A 22,041-nucleotide genomic window follows, 5' to 3' on the forward strand; every position below is an offset into this window, starting at 1 on the left:
ACCTGACGGAAGCTCTAAGCACTTTACAGATCCTAAGGAGGCGGAGGAGTTCATAAGAGTCCAAGCAGAGAGAAGACAAGGGCTTGCGGATGCGGAGGAAAATCGTCGGGACTTTGGTGTACGAGACGGAGGCAATGGATGGCATCGGGTATCGCAGATCTCTTCATCTCTTCCACAGAGGATGTCTAAGTTCCCGAAATCTTCGGGAACAAAATTCATGAGGCAGACGGGAGGACTGTGAATTCATCGTCAGGTTTTGTCACGGTCAAACGGACCCGTTTTGCTAACCATGTGTGTTTAATTTTTTTCCCCCCTCTTTAATGTTCCAGGAATGTGTGCAGGGACATTTTATAATTTCTGGGGACTTTTTATTATAACAGCTAGTTGGCGGTGATGTGGCACGTCTAATGCCTGAAAAAAGGAAGTTCCTAAGCTATCTGTGCTGTTTAATAACTGTTTTTCTACTTTTCACAGAGTTGTTTTCATCTTTTAGTCATGTTCATAATGTGGCTGAGGTTTTTCTTTTTTATTCCTTTTTTCTTCTTTTTTGTTCAGGGGCACTGTATAAGCAATTAATGTGTAATGATACATGGAGTGCTGTCGGGCTGGGAGGCAGTGCTTTGATAGATACTGATCAATCTTTGGCGGAAAGGAGGGGAGGGGTTTTCTGTCGGCAGGTGGGTCTTCTGTTAGCGACAAATTCTTGAGAATAATCTCGTGGAATGTTAAAGGTCTAAAGTCTCCTAACAAGCGCATGCAGGTTCTGAGACAATTACGTAGGATGAAGGCAGATATTGCCTTGCTGCAGGAGACCCACCTGTCGGCGGCGGACTTCCATAGGATGAAGAAGTTATGGGTGGGAGAGGTATACGGTTCTTCGGCCATGGATAGAAAAGCAGGAGTTTTGATTTTAATAGGTCGTCATTTGTCACATATAGTTCATTCTGAAGAAACAGATGATGAGGGGAGGATATTACATCTCAATATCTCAGGGCCTTTTGGTGACTTTAGTTTATACAATATATATGCTCCAAACCAGGGCCAAAGAGCCTTCTTTGATTCTCTGGGTGTTAAAATCTTACAAGACACGCATAGTGCAAAAATAGTGGGAGGGGACTTCAATGCGGTAATGAACCAGAATGAGGATAGGAGGTCAGCTGGTGATCATAGTCATCAATATTCTCTGAGGGACTTTGCCGAGTCGTTGTCTCTCAGGGATGTTTGGAGGTACTCCAATCCTCAAGGGAGGGAATTCACCCACTTTTCGCATGCGCATAAGAGCTGGTCCAGAATCGATTATTTGTTTCTGTCCGCAATGATTTTGCACAGAGTGGCGGACATTGCCATAGGTGATATGGTAATTTCAGATCATTCTCCTCTTCTTATAGATATAAGAGAAATGTATACTGGGGGCAGAGATTTCATTTGGAGGTTCCCAAATTATTTGGTAAAGGATGATGAATTTGTGAAACTAATGAAGGGATGGTGGATGGAATTTGTGGATGACAATAGGGAGCATGTGAACGATCCGGTATTGTTTTGGGAAACGGCTAAAGCTGTTTTGAGAGGTAGATTGTTGGCTTATGTTTCCTCTATTAAGAAGGTTGCTAGGACGCAATATGAAAAAGCAAGCACATGTTTAAGAGAAGCTTACAGCAACTTTCTCTTGGCCCAAACCCAGACCGCCAAAGAACGCTGGGTTTCGGCTAAGAGACTTTGAAGCGTGGGCAGAGAAACTGGAAATTTCCAAGAAATCTCAGTTAGATGCTAGTTTACATAGATTTGGCAACAAATCTGGAAAGTTGTTGGCCTCATTGGCTAAGGGTAGGCGTCCAATGAATCATATTCAGGCAGTAAGGAAAAGGGATGGGACCAAGGAGCACAGACCGCAACAGATCAATAAATTGTTTGGACAATATATGGAGGCATTTTATCAGAATGCCGGGGATAGGGTGGAAGAGGGGAAGGCGTTCTTAGAGCGAATTTCCTTGCCAACTTTGACAGTAGAGCAGCTGAACACTCTAAATGCCCCATTGATGGCAGCGGAGGTACAGGCAACCATTAAATCCTTTCCTTCTGGAAAAGCCCCGGGCCCAGATGGGAATACGTCAGACTTTTACAAGGTGATGGATACTCAGGTGGTTCCATATTTGATGTCGCTCTATTCCTCTTGGTTTGAGGGGGGGGGGGGGGGGGGGTGGTGCTACCTGAACGAATGAATACGGCACACATAACATTAATCCATAAGACAGGGAAAGATCCGGAAATCTAGAGTCTTACAGGCCAATATCCCTAATAAACCATGATCTTAAAATCTTATCGAAGTTGCTTGCTAATAGGTTGGCAGAGGTTCTCCCCACTTTGATTTCTCCTGCGCAGGTTGGCTTCATGAAGGGTAGGGCGGCTGTCACCAATCTAAGGAAGGTTCTGCTTGCTCTTTCAGTGGCAGGGAAGGCGGAATATCGGGGGCAAGATCCGGCCATTCTCACTTTAGATGCAGAAAAAGCTTTTGACAGTATCAACTGGAAATGGCTGGGTCTTGCCCTAGATTCGGTAGGTATTAATGGGATGTTTCGCACGCTATTAGATGTTCTGTATATAGGCCCGAGGGCGAGGGTGTGCTCTGGGGGTTGTTTGTCTGATTCTTTCTTATTACAGAGAGGAACCAGACAGGGCTGCCCGTTATCTCCTCTTTTGTTTGACCTGGCGATAGAGCCATTGTCAAGATGGCTGAATTCAGAGGATTTGTTTGAGGGTCTGAAAATAGGTAGGAAGCAGATGCGTTCGGCTTTATTTGCTGATGACATTTTGCTTTTTATGTCTAACCCGGTTAGGGATATTGGGAGGATTACTGAAGCTTTGGATGAATTTGGTTCCCTGTCTGGTTTAAAAATCAATAGATCAAAGAGTGAGTAAGGGAGGCTGTGATAAATCATCTGGGGCTGGTGCAGAAAGAGATTCGTAGGAATGTTCTGGATAGGATCTTAGATTTAGGAGGTGGGAAGGTCTCAATTTCTACAATTTACACAGATATGAGGAAGGAAGATGGAACTGGGGATAGGAGTATTCGATTTGGAAAATGGGCCGAACAGTTGAATGATGGGGATATTGAACAAAAAATGGTGAAAGGTTGGGAAGTGGTTAGGAGACATGTTATTAATGAGTCATGGAGGGATACGCAGTTTAGACTTATGTATCGTGCTATCTATGGCTTCAATATCCCCCCTCATCTAGGGAAACCAGATAGGATAACTAGTTGCCCGAAGTGTGGAGTGGGTCTCACTGATTTATTTCACGGGATCTGGTTATGCCCACAGAGTAAGAGGTTGTGGGAGGAAGTGGGGAATTTAGTGAAGAGAATCTGGGGAAGAGAGCTTCCATTGTCCCCTCAACTATATTTATTTCATTACGAGGAAGGAGAGATAGGTCGAGAGGGGTTACCTCGTCTGTTTCATACGATATGTATGGTAGTCAAGCGTAGTATCCTACAAAAATGGCTGCAGGCTGATGCTCCAGGATCACAATTTATTATAGAACAACTAAAGAATGTGTTTTATTTGGAGAGATTAAATTCTCTCGCGGCTAAAGAAAGTCAAGCCAAGGGGTTGTTTCAGAAATGGAAACCGTTTATTGTTCAATGTATGTCTGATGAGGAGATACAGTTAATTGTGAGACCGTTCACACTGACGGAATGGTACCTTGTGAGTCAATTGAAGGGGACCTTGGGTCGTCTGTTGCTCCGATCAGCTAATCTGTCTTAGTTCTATGGGAGAATGTCCTAATAATATCATTGTATTTCAATAATGTCATTGTATTTTGATTGCTTGTACTGATTATATTGTACTCTTGACTATATAATGCCCCTATTTATATATGTTACTGTAGTGTTCACCGCACTTTTAGTGCGGTTTTGTGTTCAGAGATGTACACTCTGGATATTTTGTTTGTCATGTTGATAAAATAATAAAGAATTGATTAAAAAAAAAAAAAATATACCATCTGATTTGAGTTATATCTGAAAACTCAGATCCGACAGTATATTCTAACACAGAGGCGTTCCCATAGTGACGGGGACGCTTCAAGTTAGAATATACTAAGAACAGTGTACATGACTGCCCCCTGCTGCCTGGCAGCACCCGATCTCTTACAGGGGGCTGTGATCCGCACAATTAACCCCTCAGGTGCCGCACCTGGGGGGTTAATTGTGCGTATCATAGCCCCCTGTAAGAGATCAGGTGCTGCCAGGCAGGAGGGGGCAGACCCCCCTCCCTCCCTCCCCAGTTTTAAATTCATTGGTGGCCAGTGCGGCCTCCCCTCCCCCCCCCTAATTAAAATCCCCCCATCTTTATATTATGACCCCAGCTGTGTCCCCATACATATATTATGGCCCCAGTTGTGCCCCCATAGATATATTATGGCCCCAGTTGGTGGCAGCGGAGAGTTCCGATCGGAGTCCCAGTTTAATCGCTGGGGCTCCGATCGGTAACCATGGCCACCAGGATGATACTGCAGTCCTGGCTGCCATGGTTACTTAGCAATTTTAGAAGCATTATACTTACCTTGCTGTCTGTGGCCGGCCGTGCGCTCCTCCTACTGGTAAGTGAAAGGTCTGTGCGGCGCATTTCCTATAGCACAGACCTGTCACTTACCAGTAGGAGGAGCGCCCGGCCGGTCACAGACAGCGCAGGTAAGTAGAATGCTTCTAAAATTGCTAAGTAACCATGGCAGCCAGGACTGCAGTAGCAATATATGTATCGGAACTCTCCGCTGCCACCAATTGGGGCCGTAATACATGTATGGGGGCACATCTGGGGCCGTGATACATGTATGGGGGCACATCTGGGGCCGTGATACATGTATGGGGGCACATCTGGGGCCGTGATACATGTATGGGGGCACATCTGGGGCCGTAATACATGTATGGGGACACATCTGGGGCCGTAATACATGTATGGGGACACATCTGGGGCCGTAATACATGTATGGGGACACATCTGGGGCCGTAATACATGTATGGGGACACATCTGGGGCCATAATACATGTATGGGGACACATCTGGGGCCATAATATATGTATAGGGACACATCTGGGGTCATAATATATGTATAGGGACACATCTGGGGTCATAATATATGTATAGGGACACATCTGGGGTCATAATATATGTATAGGGACACATCTGGGGTCATAATATATGTATGAGGGCACAACTGGGGCCATAATATAAAGATGGGGGCACAACTGGGGCCATAATATAAAGATGGGGGCACAACTGGGGCCATAATATAAAGATGGGGGCACAACTGGGGCCATAATATAAAGATGGGGGCACAACTGGGGCCATAATATAAAGATGGGGGCACAACTGGGGCCATAATATAAAGATGGGGGCACAACTGGGGCCATAATATAAAGATGGGGGCACAACTGGGGCCATAATATAAAGATGGGGGCACAACTGAAGCCAAAGTATATGGGGGGGATTTTAATTAGGGGGGGGTGAGAGGGGAGGCTGCACTGACCACCAATGAATGTAATACAGGGGAGGGAGGGAGAGGGGTTAATTGTGCGGATCACAGCCCCCTGTAAGAGATTGGGTGCTGCCAGGCAGCAGGGGGCAGTCATATACACAGTTCTCAGTATATTCTAACTTGAAGCGTCCCCATCACTATGGGAACGCCTCTATGTTAGAATATACTGTCGGATCTGAGTTGAAAACTCAGCTCTGAAAAAGCTTTAATGCAGACGGATCTGCGATCCGTCTGTGTGAAAGTAGACTACGGACACGGATCACGGACGCGGATGACAATCTTGTGTGCATCCGTGTTTTTTCACGGACCCATTGACTTGAATGGGTCCGCAAACCATTGTCCGTCAAAAAAAATAGGACAGGTCATGGGTCCGCAGTCAATGGGTCCGCAGAAAATCACGGAACAACGGACGCACACAAGGGTCGTGTGCATGAGGCCTAAGGAGAAGTAATATTACTTAGAAACCTTAATCAAAGAGAATTCAGTGCTCCCCTTTTGGGGTTTTCTTACAGATCCTTACTCTTGGCAGCACAACATTACAGCAAGAAGCTACTTTAGGAATCTGAGTGTTTCTGAAAAGTTAGACTGAGGCTACGTTCACATCACCGTTCAGCCTTTCCGTTCTTCTCCGTTTAGGAGCAGGAGAACGGAAAGGACGAAAAAGGCACATAACTGACGCCAAACGGAGTCAAACAGAGCCCTTAGGACCCCATAGATTATAATGGGGTCCGTTATGTTTCCGCTCAGAAGATGATTTTTAAGCGGAGACAAAAGTCCTGCATGCACAACTTTTGTCTCCGCTTAAAAATCATCTTCTGAGCGGAAACATAACGGACCCCATTATAGTCTAGGGCAGTGGTTCTCAACCTTTCTAAAGCTGTGACCCCTTAATACAGTTCCTCATGTTGTGGTGACCCCCAACCATTACATTTTTTTCCTTGCTACGTCATAACTAATTTTGCTACTGTTATGATGACCCACCAAAAACACGCACAGACACCAATACACCAAATGTTAATTCAAATACACAAGTATTCATTCATAACCACAGAACTTTAGCATAAATACAAAATATTTGTAAACCAAATAAATAACTTTAAAATAAATAATAAACAACAAATACCCCCTAAAAAATAAATCAGTGGTGCGCACAGTACCCCTCAAATAAATAACTTAGTGGTGCTCACAGTACCCCCCCCCCCCCCCCGAAAAAAAAAAAAAATCAGTGGTGCTCAGGGTACCCCTCAAATAAATAAATCAGTGGTGCTTCAAGTCCCCCCCAAATAAATAAATCAGAAGTGCTCAGGGTCCCCCAAATAAATAAATCAGCGGGGCTTCAGGTCTCCCCCAAATAAATAAATCAGTGGTGCATCAGGTTTCCCACAAATAAATAAATCAATGGTGCTCAGGGTCCCCCAAATAAATAAATCAGAAGTGCTCAGGGTCCCCCAAATAAATAAATCAGCGGTGCTTCAGGCCCCCCCCAAATAAATAAATCAATGGTGCTCAGGGTCCCCCAAGTAAATAAATCAGAAGTGCTCAGGGTCCCCCAAATAAATAAATCAGCGGTGCTTCATGTCCCCCCAAATAAATTAAGCCTTGCTCAGCCAAATAATTAAAATAAAATTAGCCAGGCTCAATTAAATCATTGGTGGCAGTGGTGCTCAGCGGCGGTGTCATTAACAAAAAAACTCGGACCTCAGCAGACAGGCGGCTCGACTTACCCGTCCAGATGTCAGGCTCCTTCAAGCACAGGCAGTGATAGGACATCACTTCCTGTGCGCGAGGATAAGGGGCCGCTGCCGTTGTGCGGGCGACCCACAATAGGAAGCCTCAGGCGACCCCCCGGAAAGGGCCGATCGACCCCCAAAGGGGTCGCGACCCCTAGGTTGAGAACCGCTGGTCTAGGGGGTCCTTAGGCTTTGTTGGCGTCAGTTATGTGCTTTTTCCGTCCTTTCCGTTCTCCTGCTCCTAGACGGAGCAGGAGAACGGAAAGCCAGAACGGTGATGCCTGACCGACACCAACTATAGAACAATGCAACAATTATTTTGTCTTTGTAGCACCTACATACAAAAAAAAAAAGAAAATAAAGTTTTTTCTTCCAAAAGCAAAAGTAGACCAGGGCGTATACACGTGTATATTTCGAAGCTGATAGTGTCCTCTCCCTATTGCAAAAGACACAAGTTTAGGCTTGCAAAAATACTTTCCATGTGTAGCAGTGATACAACAAGCACCATTGTATGGTGTCCTGGTTCTCATCATTCTGTAAACCAGAGATCCATCACTTAAAGGGGTGGTTCCACAAATAATATTCTACAGTTTTCAAACCAGCACCTGGATCTGAATAGTTTTGCAAATCCATGTAATTAAAAATATGGCATAGCCACTGAGTTATTCAATAAAATGTATATATATATCTGTATAGCGACACCTGCTGTGTTTTTTTTTTGTCCTGCTCACTGAGATGGCCGCACATGCTCAGTTTCATCCTTCAACTTCCTCCTGAGCTGTGATAGGGAGAGCATGGACACGCCCCTGAGCTGTGATAGGGAGAGCATAAACACGCCCCCTGAGCTGCAGCAGAAAGGACACTCCCCCTGAGCTGTCAGCTTGATATAAATCTATCAGAGCAATGAATGGGGAGATTTCTGGATCCATGTGAGGTACAGGGCTGGGTCTAGCTTTGATAGAAAGAGATTGTCATGTACTGTATGATGTCTGATTTGAATTTTTTACATCAGTCATGGGATAATCCCTTTAAAGGGAATCCATCATCACACATGTGTAACTAAACCCATCCGCCTCGCTAGATCTGCTCGTCACCAGTTTCTTATGCTGTTTGTTGCTTCTCAATATGTGCCCCCAATTCAGGGAAAGAAGTGTTTTTATGTTATGTAAATAGCCTCCTTGTGCAATGAGAGCATTGCCGTTGCACCCAGAGGCTCCTCTTCATTTTCTTTACAGTCACACCACCTATTCTTTGACTAACAGGGTCATGCAGTTTGTTTTCACACCTGGCCCTGAAGTCTTGCACTAGCGCGTTTGGTGCACGCATAGTACATGGCTGCAGATCACTTGGCAGATGCATCCAGTAATCTCCAGCCATGCACTGCGCATGTGCCAAATGCACTGCTGTGAAACTTCAGGGCCAGGTGTGACAGACTGCCTGGCCCTGTCAGTCAAGGAGGTGGGGGTGCTGCCAGCAGAGAAAACTTAGCAGAGCCTCTCGGTGCAACAGCAAAACCCTAATTGCACCAAGAGGCTCATTTACATAACTTAACTCTGATTTGGGGCACACATTGAGAAGCTACAAAGTGCATTAGAAACTGATCATAATTAAAGATCTAGCGAGGCAGAGTAATGTAGCAGGGTTGAAATTTATTTCTTTTGTACATTATGGTAGGAAATGGGATTTTAGATGAGTGGAAGATCGACACCAGGAACCCCAATAATTAGTAGCCACCTTGTCACTCTCCCTGTGGATGAACACTATGAGGAGAAGATAAATGAGTCAAGGATGAATCTATACATGGACTTTTTCACAGAAGCCCATGGGAGCATTTCTGCATCGAATGATCTTTGGGCATATTTTTATTTTTATGTTGGTCAGATTCCATCCCACATTCACATAGACTGCAGATAATATGCTGCCAAATCAGAGCAAGCCATGGCAAATGACAGACTAGAACGAGCCATACACTTCTCATAGTTGTCGGTAGAAGGCTCGTTTGGCTGACAACTATTCCTTCCAAACACATCATACATAGCACGCTCAGCTCATCCAAGTACGCATGCGTTTTTAATGGAGAGAGGGGAGCAAGCTGCTGCTGGACTCCTTTGGCAGTGGCTTTCCTTGGGCATGAATGAAATGAAAATGAATGAAAGGATCGGGCATGTTGAAATCCCCCCTCCTACCCCCGAGTCAGGAGTCCCCAGGCGTGTGCAGCTGCTATTGATATAATGTATAGCCAGCATCAGCTCTGGAAAAATCTCTTTAGGATATATTTTATCTAGAGATGAGCGATGTTACATCTGAAGTCGCTTTGTTCAAAACTTCGGATTAATACTGTACAGAGATCCGTATCCATACAGTATCAAAAATGTATGGGCTCCGACGAGCCGGTTAGTTATTCGCGAAGCCGCGCGTGACTTCGTTAATTGATTTGGAAAACCACTTTAAAACTTTACTCTACTTCGGTTCTGAGGCACCAGACGGATATCCGTACAGTATTAACTCGAAGCTTTAAAGGAGTTTTCTCATCTCAGACAATGGGGGGATATGCCCCCATTGTCTTATAGGTGCGGGTCCCACCGCTGGGACCCGCACCTATATTGAGAACGTAGCCCCGGAAGTGAAGGAGAGCGCACTGCGCATGCGCCCTCCATTCATTTCTATGGGGCCGCCGAAAATAGCCGAGCGCTGGCTCGGCTATTGTCGTCTGCCCCATAGAAATGAATGGGAGCATGGGCCGCGCATGCGCAGCATGCTCCCATTCACCTCTATGGGAGAAGCGGGGATTAGCGCTTGGTGGTGGACAGACCCCAGGAAATCTGGGGTCCTTCAGCCACAGTGCTCCCCGCTCAGTTCTCGATATAGGTGCGGGTCCCAGCGGTGGGACCCACACCTATTAGACAAGGGGAGCATATCCTAGCGATATTCCCCCATTGTCTAAGATGGAATACCCCTTTAAACAAAACGACTTCAGATGTAACATCCGGAGCTCGCTTCGCTCATCTCTAGTTCTATCCTTTGCAGAATGGACATACGGACGCAGAAAGCACACGGAAGACATCTGTATGGTTTCCACAGAAGACCTGTCCTATTCTTGGCCACAACTATGGACCACATACCCATTGAAGTCAATAGGTCCGCCAAAAAAAAGCCCAAAAAACAATAGCAACTAGGACAATTGTGCACCACAAAATACACTGTCTTTAGACCATGTTGCATATGTTGTGCAACGTTCCCAACATATACCTGCAACTTAAGGCTTTTTCATACGGCCGGATGTTATTTGTGGTCTGCAAATATCTGGATCAGCTGTTCAGCAAAATCTCCTGCATATCCGCCAAAAAAAACGGAATGTACGTTTCCATAAGTCTTCTGTATTTTGCAGATCCGCCAAAAAAACTTAAGGTATCATTTGAATAAAGATTCAAAAGGTGACATGACAGGGCATTAAAGTTTACAGACACAGATCCGCAAAATACAGTTTGTATTCGGAACACATTCTGTGTGCAATTCGCATTTTTGCAGAACCAGACTTGAATGGGGCCGCGGACCGCATTTTGCGGACAAGTATAGGACATGTTCTATCTTTTATGCGGACATATGGAAGCGGATAGCACACAGTCTGCTATCCGTGGATTTTGCAGTCCCATAGAAATGAATGTGTCTGCATCTGATCCGCAAAAATGCAGAACGGATGCGGAAAGAAAAATAGGGTCGTGTAAATGGGTCCTTATGGTGTGGTCAGGTATACAGCACATCCGTATACATGGAAACAATGATTAAAACGGACACATCATTCATCAGTCTATGAGGGTCTGTGGACACCCTCAGGGTAGGCATTAGGAGCATTTGTAGGTTACATCCATAGCTGAATAAATTAGTAGGATAATCTTGTAAAATATTTCCTCAAAACAGTGAGAAATTCAAATAAACCAATAAAAAAATAAATAAAAATAATAATAATAATAATAATAACAACAACAACAACAATTCAAATCAAGCGAAGCGAGGGAAGGAACAAGAAGGGTCCCCCACTGATCACATACTGATGACCTATACAAAATCTACTCCCCTTGCTAGAGGTCTACCAAACATGTATTATTGATCCCAATTCTTCACAATCCCTGAAAGACTTGAAAGAGGTGGATAGATAAATGTGGAGCAACGGAGAAGGGACCAGGAGCCAATGGAGGAACATCTTGTAGATGACCACGAATGCGGTGACCCTGACGAAGGGGGCCATCTACCGGCGACCCTTCTATTCTTATTACTCTATGATGTGCCATTCCTTTATTATTCCTGCCAAAAGTTATGAATGACTTACTACGGGTACTTTCACATTAGCGTTATTCTTTTCCGGTATTGAAATCCGGTAAAGGGTCTCAATACCAGAAAAAAAAAAAACGCATCAATTTTGTCCTTATGCATTCTGAATGGAAAGAAATCCGTTCAGTATGCATCAGGAAGTCTTCCGTCCCTTGTACAGTATTTGACCGAACAAAATACCGCAGCATGCTGCGGTATTTTTTCCGGACAAAATCCTGGAACACCACCGCACTTGCCGGATCCGGCATTCATTTCCATAGAGATGTATTAATGCCGGATCCGGTACCAAGTGTTCCGGAAATTGCCGCATCCGGTTTTCCTCTCTGCGCATGCGCCGGGATATAGGAGGAGCGGGTTTCTCTTTTGATCTTTTAAAAAAATGTAAATACCGTTATTCCGGATGAGACGGATCTGGTATTTCACCGGATCTATCTAACGGATCCGGAAAAAAGCTTTACGTTTGTATATGGATTGCAGGATCCGGCAGGCAGTTCCGTTGCCGGATTCTAATAATGCTAGTGTGAAAGTACCCTAACAGATTCTAATCAAGTTCTAAAACTATTCAATCTGTGTTGCTCATGTAAGACTGCAGGGACCCCCCAACTGGGAACACCCATCTGGACCTTGATGGCAAACCACTAATAATTGTTCTTAACTTCTAGCGGGAATAATAGAAGAATAGCACAACATAGTCATAAGAATAGAAGCTCCAGAATTGGTATTACATGGGGAATGCAAGTAGTTACTATACATGTCAGGAGAGGTGACAGCAATAAACACATAGGGTGAGGCTACATGGAGTACTACTGATGCGGACAAAAAATGAGTCCACTGTGGTTTGTAAGATGCCTGTTATATGGGCAAAATTATTTTACCAGAAAACAGCTGTTTTACCCGCATAGGGAAACAGTTCTGCAGGTGAAACTGCGGCATGCTGCTGTCTCATATGACCTTATTTTTATGACCAGGGGTGAAACAGCTACCAAAAACATATTGAGCCAATTACACCAAATTTTTGTTTGCAGCCAGACAATAAAAACTGCAATAGATATTACAGGGGTTATCCAACCCCTATGATGAGCACCCCCCCCAATGTCCGGCCCCTCGTATACATTATACTTACCTGGTCCCTGACACCTGGGTCCCTGCACGGCCGCAGCCGCAACCCCAAGATGCGTGGATCAAAACATCCGGGGCGAGCAGCCAATAGCAGACCATGACAGAGACGAGCCTCCCTAGCGTCACCCGCGATACTAGGGAGGATTGTCCCCGTCGCGGCCTGCTATTGGCTGCTCCCCCCATCGGCAGATGTTTTGATCCTCACGACGGAGAGATGCAGCGGCGACCGTGCAGGCATCTGGAGCAGGCAAGTATAATGTATACGAAGGGACGGGCATTGGGGGGGGGGGGGGGGGGGTCGGTCATTATAGGACTTTAACTGAACCGCTGTATTTAGTGGGGTTTTATTTCAGGAAAGGGCAATACCGAATGTTACTACATGCTTTCCACATTGCAGAATTTTTTTTATATGACCAAAAAAAATGGCTTCTATGGTGGAATTTTATTTCAATAGGTGCAAGGCGGTAGTTTTGCAATTTCAGCTGGCTCAATACAAGTAGATACAGACACAAAGAAAACTGTAGCATAATAATTGATACTGCCAGCCCGAGACCAGAGACAAAGTCCACAATAACAATAACACAGATGAGTTCCTAAGATACTAAACCAATCTATTAGCTCTACTGAGTTAATCACCGAGGTCTAAAGCCCAAAATTAAAAGTCTCACCTCATCCTACTAGGCCCTGCCACATACAGTGCCTTGAAAAAGTATTCATACCCCTTGAACTTTTCCACTTTTTTTTTCACTTTAAACCCACAAACTTACATTTTATTGGGATTCTAACACAAAGTAGCAAGTATGTGTGAAGTGAAAAGAAATTGATACACGGTTTTCAATTTTTTTCATGTGTGGCGTGCATTTGTATTCAGCCCCCTGAGTCAATACTTTGTAGGACCACCTTTTGCTGCAATTACAGCTGCAAGTCTTTTGGGGTATGTCTCTACCTGCTTTGCACATCTAAAAGCTAAAATTTTTGCCCGTTCTTCTTGGCAAAATAGCGCTGCTGTTAGGCCCCTTGCAGACGAGCGTTCCTCCCGCAGCGAGCGGATCCGCAATACACCCAGCCGGAACCCCCAAGACAAGAATAGGACATGTTCTATTTTTTCAGGAGCTGCGGACCAGAAGTTTGGGGGCGCGCTCCAGAAATGCGGATGCGGAGAGCACATAGTATGCTCTCCACATGCATTCTGTCCCCATAGAGAATGATGTTATAAGGGAAAATAATAAAATCTACACAACACCTAACCCAAACCCGAACTTCTGTGAAGAAATCTGGGTTCGGATACCAAACATGCCGATTTTTCTCATGTGCGTGCAAAAGGCATTAAAACGCTTTGCACTCGCGAAGAAAAATTGTGCATTTTCCTGTGACGCACCCGCATCTTATTCGGCCCTTACATGCGACGCCCGTGTGAAAGAGGCCTAAGGGTTACATAGCGTCATAAATCAATATAATGCTATGTGAATCCCGTCAGTGCTGGGAGTTCAGGCTGGGTGCCGCGATGCGGACTCGCTGCGGGAGGAACGCTTGTCTGCAAGGGGCCTTACACCTAGAGGCTCAGCTCTCTGCAACAGACATGTCCTCTTCACTTTGATTGACAGGGCCAGGTGTGATGACATTTACACTGCCTGGTCCTGTCAAAGTGCAGGGGGCACAGAAGTTGCAGAGAGAGCAGAACCTCTAGGTGTAACGGCAACGCCTCCGTTGCTCCTAGAGACTCATTTACATATAAAAACATCGTTTATCTCAGCAATGTGGGCACATACAGTCCTGATCAAAAGTTTAAGACCACTTGAAAAATTGCAAAAAATAATCATATTTTACATTGTTGGATCTTAACAAGGTTCCAAGTAGAGCTTCAACATGCAACAAGAAGAAATGGGAGTGAGACCAAACATTTTTGAGCATTCAATTAATTGAAAATAACGATTAAACTGAAACAGGCTGTTTTTCAGCTGATCCAAAGTTTAGGACCACATGCCTTTAAAAGGCCAAATCTGTGCAAAGATGTGGATTCATTGTCATTTTCTGTCAGGTAGTCACACGTTGTGATGGCAAAGGCAAAAAAAACTCTCCCTTTTTGAATGTGGTCGGGTTGTTGAACTGCATAAGCAGGGTCTCTCACAGCGCGCCATCGCTGCTGAGGTGGGACGCAGTAAGACAGTCATTCGGAATTTCTTAAATGATCCTGAGGGTTATGGAACAAAAAAGTCAAGTGGAAGACCCAATTTTTTTTTACCAGCACTGAACTGTCCGTCAAGACACTGGACGATCCTCCTCCCAAATTAAGGCCCTTACTGGTGCTGACTGCAGCCCCATAACCATCAGACGGCATCTGAGACTGAAGGGCTTCAAAAACGTCTTCAAAGTCCTCGTCTCCTTGAACGCCACAGAACTGCTCGTTTGGACTTTGCAAGAGAGCACCAAACATGGGACATTCAAAGGTGGAAGAAAGTTTTATTCTCTGATGAGAAAAAAATGTAACCTTGATGGTCCTGATGGTTTCCAACGATACTGGCATGACAAGCAGATCCCACCTGAGATGTTTTCTACGCGCCACAGTGGAGGGGGCGCCATAATGGTCTGGGGTGCTTTTTCCTTCAGAGGAACAATGGATCTTCAGGAAGTGCAGGGGCGTCAAACGGCCGCTGGCTATGTCCAGATGTTGCAGAGAGCATTCCTCATGACTGAGGGCCCTCGTCTGTGTGGTAACGACTGGGTTTTTCAACAGGACAACGCTACAGTACACAATGCCCGCAGGACAAGGGACTTCTTCCAGGAGAATAACATCACTCTTTTGGCCCATCCTGCGTGTTCCCCTGATCTAAATCCAATTGAGAACCTTTGGGGATGGATGGCAAGGGAAGTTTACAAAAATGAACAGTTCCAGACAGTAGATGGCCTTCGTGCGGCCATCTTCGCCACTGGGAGAAATGTTTCCACTCAGCTCATGGAAGCGCTTGCATCAAGCATGCCGAAACTAATTTTTGAAGTGAAACAATAACGGCGGAGCTACTCATTACCGAGTTCATGTTTGGAAGTTGGATTTCAGTTTTTTTTTTGGGGGGGGGGGGGGGGGGGGGGTTTAGTTTTTTTTGGAGGTGTGGTCCTAAACTTTTGATCAGCTGAAAAACAGCCTGTTTCAGTTTATTCATTGTTTTCATTAAATTGAATGCTCAAAAAATGTTTTGTCTCACTCCCATCTCTTCTTGTTGCATGTTGAAGCTCTACTTGGAACCTTGTTAAGATCCAGCCATGCTAAATATGATTTTTTGCCATTTTTCAAGTGGTCTTAAACTTTTGATCAGGACTGTATGAACATGGGACCAACACAGATGTCTTCAGCTGCCAAGTGCACATGTAACAGGTCAGCCAGTGTCATAGGGACAAAGCTGCTGACAGAATCCTACTCCACACTGATGAGGAGCAACACCCCGAAACAGCAGTCAGTGGATGGATAACAGGCTTAGGTCTTCCCCGTCACATCCTTAAGGCTCGTAAAAGAACTGGATCTTGAAATAGGGGCCACTTAATATGGTGGATCTGGTGATCTCTATCATGGGGACACCCTTTTGCTTGGCTTTCACTGTGTTGAAGACACCTAACTGGGGCTCCACGGTTATTTTGCACATCACTGTTCCCCAGGGAGCTTTGCACTTTGGGTTGCTGTGTTGAAACTCTTAAATGAGGTTCCACAGTGTTTTTTGTAGTTGGTCTCCCTAAGATCAGCTATGGTTTTGTTTGACTATACAATGTACATCGCTGTGCTTGATAAGATGTGATGAGGCCCCAGCACTCATTGGAGCGCCACTAACTCTTCAAACAGCTGACCAACAGCGGTGCTGGGAGTCAGACCTACACCGATCAGACATTGATGACCTACTCTGAGGGTAGGCCATCAATATTGAATTCTTGGAAAAACCCCTTTAACTTTAGGCTACTTTCACACTAGCGGCAGCCTTCTCCGGCAGGCTGCTCTGGCGGGTGAACAGCCTGCCGGGTCTGTGCTGCAGCTAGTGCACGCGTGCGGCCGGAAGTCGCGGCCGCTAGTGTGAAAGTAGACTTCTAGAATAAGCCTCGGTTCACACCTGCACTGTTTTTTCCATTACAGGAAAATAATTGAAGTGCTGATCCGATACATAACTGACAAACTTGTAACAAGTCTGTTAGGTCTCTGTTTGGGATTTTGCCATTTTACTACTGCAGCTTTGCTATTCTGTCTCGTGTTTTTGACAGAATCTACAAGAAAGGACCCTAACACTGCCTCCGACGCTGCATGCTATGCTATTTAGACCTTAAAAGAGCAACAGAAAACTTACAGAAAAGAACTAATGCAAGTGTGAACAGAGGATAACTCCTACATACACTACTCACAAAAAGTTAGGGATATCTGGCTTTTAGGTGAAATTTTTGGGAAACATAATAAGTTCACGCTCCAGTGATATTATATCATGAAAGTCGACCATTTAAGTAGAAGCAGCAATGGCGATTTCCTCATCTCAAACAATTTATTGACATAAAAGCCAACACCAGTGCTGGGTACAACCCCACAAAATGCCAGGGTCCCAAAAACCTGTCATCAATTACAGCTTGAGAACAGCGTCTCCTGCTGTTCACAAGTCGTCTTATTGTCTGGACGCATTGCATCTCACTCTTCTTGAAGGGCGGCCCTCAGGTCATTAAGGGGTACAGAGTTACGAGCTTCTAGACGGCGACTCAGCTGATGTTCAATGGGATTCAGGTCTGGAGAAAGTACAGGCCACTCCATTTGAGGTCCCCCAGTCTCCAGCAGCCGGTCCCTAATGATATGACCTCGATGAGCTGGTACATTGTTGTCCATGAAGATGAAATTAGGCCTGTGTTGTTCATGCAGAGGCACAATGACTGGATTAATGATCTTATTTAAGTAGTATGGGCTTGTCCCTGTACCATTCACACAGTGTAGGGCAGTTCTGTATGGACTAGACACACCTGCTCACAGTGTAACACCACCACCAGAGGTTTGTCTGGGGACGACAGTGGCTGATGCATAGCGCTCTTCTTGACGTCTCCAACATCACTGGCGGCCATCATTTCTGCTCAGCGCAAATCGACTTTCATCAGTGAACAGCACTGAGGGCCACTGGCCCCTCGTCCAGCGTAGATGCTCCCTGGCCCATGCACGATGACGCCGCCTGTGCCTGGTGGTGTGGTCAGGTGCTCTAGAACATAGACCATGCTGATGTAAGCGGTTTCAAATAGTCTGACGTGACACTTAGGTGTCTCTCACCTACCTTAAATGTGCATGGGGTTGTGTGGCATTCATCATCTGGTTCCACAGAGCATTGTTCACAATTAAACGGTCATCAGTGTGGGATGTGGCCAAAGGAGGTCCACTTCTATACCTTTCTGTGACTCTTCCAGTCTCTCTGTATCTCTGTTACAACCTGCTGATGACACTCTGCGACACTCTAAGCTCAGTGGCCACTTCCATCTAAGAACATCCCGCTTGAAGCCTCGCAATGGCGAGGTACTGTCGATCAATTGTTAGGTGTCATCTTGGTCTCATGATGTCAAAATGTGAACAGCATGATGAGGAGGAGGAATGTTTAAATACCAATTCTAATAGAACCAGGAACTTTATTGGGCGATTCATGGATCAAACACCTGTTGTGAATTTTGCCGTTAAGCTCCTTGTTAGAGAACAGCAAGTTGTGCAAAAAGTAATAAGACATTGAACAGTCAAACACGTGCATTCAAATGTTTAGAGAAGGTCACATTAAGTTCACCTGTAAAGGTTAGAGTGTGTTTTAGGGTCATCCTGAAATTTGAGCCAAAAGCCAAATATCCCTAACTTTTTGTGAGTAGTGTACTTTACAATTAACTATGAGGACACTACACACCATGTAAACCAAGGCAGCGTATACCTAACCACCCACACCATGTGACTGCAAAGCCGTCAATGCACTACACACCATATAAACCGAGGTTGCGTACCATGATTAAAAGGGGTTGTGCAGCAATATATATTGATGCCCTATCCACAGGTACTGAAGAGGAAGCAGCACTTCAAACAGCTGATCGGTGGGAGTACCGGATGTCAAACCCCCCACGATCAGACATTGATTACCTATCCTGAAGATAGGTCATCAATAAAAAAAAAATACAGCCTGCAGAACCCATTCAAGGACAAGTCAGACTATGTGCGAAACGCGTAGATCTCATTTTTAATCATTGTACAAGAGGTTTTTAAGTTGTTTTTTTCCAAATAAAGAATTGCTCATTTTGAATTTGATCATAGCGTACAACCTAACACCACGCGACCAGCCACCAGCTCCATCCACCTCTACACATCAACACGGCTGTAACGGCACATCTCCTAAAGGCTATACGGGCAATTTCACACTGTGTCAGAGAGGTATTTCCCGGACTGAGCGCTGCTCCTATGACACGAACTGTGCCTGTCCGTGGCTGCACCGGCGACATTACGTGAGTACAACTCAGTACAGCTGAGGTCGGCAGGAACACACAGCATTATAAATCATAATGATGCAATGAGTTCATGGCATAGAAGCAGCGTTCATCCAGGAAGTACCATTTTCTGCTCCAAAATACACTTAGGTTACTTTCACACTCGCGTTTGGTGCGGATCAGTCATGGATCTGCAAAAACGGATCCGTTTGTATTATCTGTAACAAAGCCAAGTCAATGGAGGACGGATCCGTTTTCTATTGTGTCAGTGAAAACGGATCTGTCCCCATTGACTTACATTGTGTGTCAGAATGGATCAGTTTGGCTCAGTTTCGTAAGACGGACACCGAAACTATGCAGGCAGCGTTTTGGTGTCCGCCTCCAAAGCGGAATGGAGACGGAACGGAGGCAAACTGATGCATTCTGAGCGGATCCTTTTCTATTCAGAATGCATTAGGGCAAAACTGATCCGTTTTGGACCGCTTGTAAGATCCCTGAACGGATTTAGTGAAAGGACTCGCTCCCCCAGCCAGTAATGAACACTACATGTACAGCTCATGATGTGCAAGCCCCACACATGGCCACATAGTGAGGAGTCAGAGATGGATCTGTGTTGCACCCAGCACCCATAGCATACAGGAAGGAGACGAAAGCAGCCATGTAGTCGGTTACTATGGGCAACAGACATAATGCAGGCACTATGAGGAGTCTCATCTGTGCCCTAGGTCTAGTAAGGGGCATGGATGGACTCCCAGCCTCCCCATGAGCCTAGAGCAGCCCTCATATCACTGTGACTACAAGGCAGAGCAGCCCGCTGGGGAGGCGCTGTTTCCGGCGGACAGACAATAAAGGAGGATGTCAATGGAGGCTCTGCTCTCCTGTGTAACCACAAGCCGGGCCACACACTCACCTCCCGCAGTATCCGTACACCTCCCCGGTAATAGGCTTCCCCTTTACTGACTGCGGGAATCTCTCCCTCAGGTGTCCGTCGCGCGCACACATCCGGGTCACGCCCCGCCCCTGGGAGCGTCACGTGTCCGCACCCCAGCGCCATCTTGGGATGGGCATCTGTGGGGAAGGCGCGTGTGCGCTGTCTTCCTCCGTCCGGGAGTCGTAGTTCGAGGGCTCCATGGAAACTCCTTTCTCACACAGTTCCAGGCACAGTGACATCACTAGTTGCAACTGCTAAGTGCAGCTCTAGTTTTTTCAGTATTTGCTCCTGTAGTCCGTGTGTTCACCACACACACGGCTGTAATGGCACACAGCAGCGAAAATAAAAACTCAGGCGCTTGAAGAGCAAAAGATAACGGAAGCACTGGATTATGTCGCATGATGGCACCCAACATGGACCATTACCGACCCATTGGGTTCCCATTATTTTGTCCCACATTTATAAACAGTGACGCGTGTCATGCAACACGATATCTGTCAACAGGTGTTGCGACTAAGACGTTGCAAGCAATCCATACATACCTACCATTTTAGCAGTTGGTAAATTCATGGCAAGTAGGCCCTACCACAGGATTGTCCCTTTATGGTAGGCCTACATAACCCATGGCCATTTTGCTAGGACCGTCTGAAAATGAGGGACAGTCCCTGCAAATTCATGTACGTTAGCAACTAAGAGAGTCCAAAACTGTTGGTTGCAGGTTACAAGTCACACATGACTGCTATCAAAGACCACAAGGCAAGTCGTGTAACCGCCACTTACCTGCAACTTTTCAGCAATTTTGCGGTTTTACTAGCAAATCACAGCTCCGAAATAGTCGCATAAACGTTTTTAGTCATGAGACAAATGTTGTCGTGTAGCCACAACCTAAATGGTATGTGAAGGAGACGCCTAATGGAAACACAGGTATGTATGAAGCCTTAGAGCCAGCTCACAAGAGGTTTTTGGTGCAGATTTTGCCACATTTCTGCCTCAAAATCAACTCCAAAAAAACACAGCAAAACAGCCTCCCATTCATTCCAGTGGTAAGCAGCACATGCTTTTTTTTTTTTTTTTTCACGCCATATGTTGGGGCAGAATCCACACAATCTCCCATTGAAATGAAAGAGAAGCATTAAAAAATAAGCTCCTTACATGGCCATGTTGGGTTTTTTTTTGTGCGCTTTTTTACGTGGACGCTGGGCAAAAACCACAAGCTGAAAGTGCAGTTTTGTATTGAATACCCATTGGTAAAAAAAAAAAAAAGTACAAAAAAGAGCAAATTCTGCACTGAATTCTGTAGGTTGATTTTCAAAATCTGTTGTGTGGAACATGTCCTAACATCTTGCCTCTGCATTAAAGGTGTATCCCGATTGGTAAAAGTTATCCCTTATCTACAAGATAGTGGATAACTAGTAGATCAATGAGGATAAGGCCTCATGCACACGGCTGTTGTTTGGGTCCGCATCCGGTTTGGCAGCTCGGATGCGGACCCATTCACTTCAATGGGGCCACAAAAGATGCGGACAGCTGTCCGCATCCGTTGCTCCATTCTGTGGCCCTGCAAAAAAAAATATATAACATGTCCTATTCTTGTTCGTTTTGCGGAAGGCACACAGGCGGCTTCTGTTTTTTGCGGACCACAAAAAAACGGCACGGTCGTGTGCATGTAGCCTAATAGGCACATATGATAATGCCCATGAAAAAGTTTTTGAGATACTAAGAAAACAATGGGGTATCTTACAGACAGACCGATATCTAATGGACATATTACCGCCTAGACCAGCAATAACTTTTAGGAGAGGAAAATCCATCAAAGATCGCCTGGTACATAGTATGTATACGAACCAAGGCCCAACGGGACCTGGCTTGATAGGAGGCCTCTGGGGACTTTTAAATGTAGCGGATGTGTAGCCTGCCCCTTTATTTTAACATCTAAGACATTTAGGA

The 22,041-nt window shown here is 45.4% G+C and overlaps 1 protein-coding gene across 2 annotated transcripts in view; it reads right to left on the reverse strand.

Annotated features, from left to right (window-relative positions):
- Positions 1-20,182, reverse strand: part of PSEN1 (presenilin 1) — a 68,699-nt gene extending 48,517 nt beyond the window's left edge. The window contains exons 1-2 of one of the 2 annotated variants that reach the window (XM_040411629.1): positions 20,074-20,182; positions 5,998-6,104 (exon numbers count right to left, since the gene is read on the reverse strand). The gene's annotated coding sequence lies outside the window, so the exon portion shown is untranslated. The remainder of the gene's footprint in view (positions 1-5,997; positions 6,105-20,073) is intronic. The other variant, XM_040411630.1, reaches the window with a different exon arrangement.
- Between the last annotated feature and the right edge of the window lie 1,859 nt (positions 20,183-22,041).

Source organism: Bufo bufo, chromosome 11, assembly GCF_905171765.1.
Source record: "Bufo bufo chromosome 11, aBufBuf1.1, whole genome shotgun sequence".
In the NCBI taxonomy this organism is placed as follows: Eukaryota; Metazoa; Chordata; class Amphibia; order Anura; family Bufonidae; genus Bufo; species Bufo bufo.